This window comes from Mustela nigripes, chromosome 8, assembly GCF_022355385.1.
Source record: "Mustela nigripes isolate SB6536 chromosome 8, MUSNIG.SB6536, whole genome shotgun sequence".
NCBI lineage: Eukaryota > Metazoa > Chordata > Mammalia > Carnivora > Mustelidae > Mustela > Mustela nigripes.
Window position 1 is genome coordinate 46,581,956 of NC_081564.1, and position 1,530 is coordinate 46,583,485.

The 1,530-nt window shown below is 33.5% G+C and overlaps 1 pseudogene; it reads left to right on the forward strand.

The window, feature by feature from the left end:
• Positions 1–388: 388 nt before the first annotated feature.
• Positions 389–996, forward strand: LOC132023920 (meiotic nuclear division protein 1 homolog; annotated as a pseudogene).
• Positions 997–1,530: the final 534 nt, after the last annotated feature.

Sequence of the window (1,530 nt, forward strand, 5' to 3'; positions counted from 1 at the left end):
GCAGCCACTTAACCAACTGAGCCACCCAGGCGTCCCAAAATGTCTTCTAATTTTTATTAAAGGCTCCTCTTCATCTACTGATTATTTAGAAGTATATAAGTCAGCTTACCAAACAGGCAGTTACCTGCTTGTTATTCTTTTCCATCTTATTTATACTGTAAACAGAGACCATGCTCTGAATAATTTCAAGATTTTTATATTTGTTGGAGCTTGTTTTGACCCAACACATAATCAATTATAGTGAAGATATACTGGGCACTTGAAAAGAAAATGAGTTTAGATGTTGCTAGGCATAGTGTTCTGAATATGTCAATTAAAAGTTATATATGTCAGCCTGCCCCTCGCCTCCCGCTCTGGCCCCGCCACCGGAAGACCCGCCGCCCGAGCCATGTCGAAAAAAAAAGGATTAAGTGCAGAGGAGAAGAGAGCCGCATGATGGAAATATTTTTTGAGACGAAAGATGTATTTCAATTAAAAGACATGGAGAAGATTGCTCCCAAAGAGAAAGGCATTACTGCTATGTCAGTGAAAGAAGTCCTTCAAAGTTTGGTTGATGATGGTATGGTTGACTGTGAGAGGATTGGAACGTTTAATTATTACTGGGCTTTTCCAAGTAAAGCTCTTCTTGCGAGGAAATGCAAGTTGGAGGTTCTGGAATCTCAGGGAAACCAGAAGCACACAAATCTACAGAAAAGCATTGAGAAAGCTAAAATTGGCCTACATGAAACAGAAGAATGAACCATGCTAGCAAAAGAGCTTTCTTCACTTCGAGACCAAAGGGAACAGCTAAAGGCAGAAGTAGAAGAATACAAGGAATGTGACCCACAAGTTGTGGAAGAAATACGTCAAGCAAATAAAATAGCCAAAGAAGCTGCTAACAGATGGACTGATAATATATTTGCAATAAAATCTTGGGCCAAAAGAAAATTTGGTTTCGAAGAAAATAAAATTGATAAAAACTTTGGAATTCCAGAAGACTTTGACTACATAGACTAAAATGTTTGATGTTGGTAAAGGATCTATGTACTTGTGAATATGTAATTTTTTAAATGTTATTCAAATGTACCGAATTGCCATTTACCTATAATTGTGTTTATCATTTAATTAATTTTAAATAAAGTACAAAGTGGAAAAAAAAGTTATATATGTCATATATATAAAAGTTATATAAAGTTATATATGTCATATAAAAGATATATGTCAATCCAAATTTCTACAGACATTCTATATTCTTAGTGATACTGACATATTTCTACATCTTTTTAGTTCTTTTAATGCTTGCTTCATTTTTAAAATATATTATTGGAAATATGCAGATTTAAAACTGCATATCTTCCTTTTAGGCTAACTCATTTATACTTATAAAATGTCTCTTAATATCTTGGTAATAATATTTACCTTAAAGACTATTTGTCTGATGCTAATATAGTTATACCAGGTTTCCTTTGATTAGTATTTGTTGTGTTTCCTTTTATTTTAAGCCATTCACTGTCCTTATATTTAAGGTATAGCCCTTGTAATCAACATAAA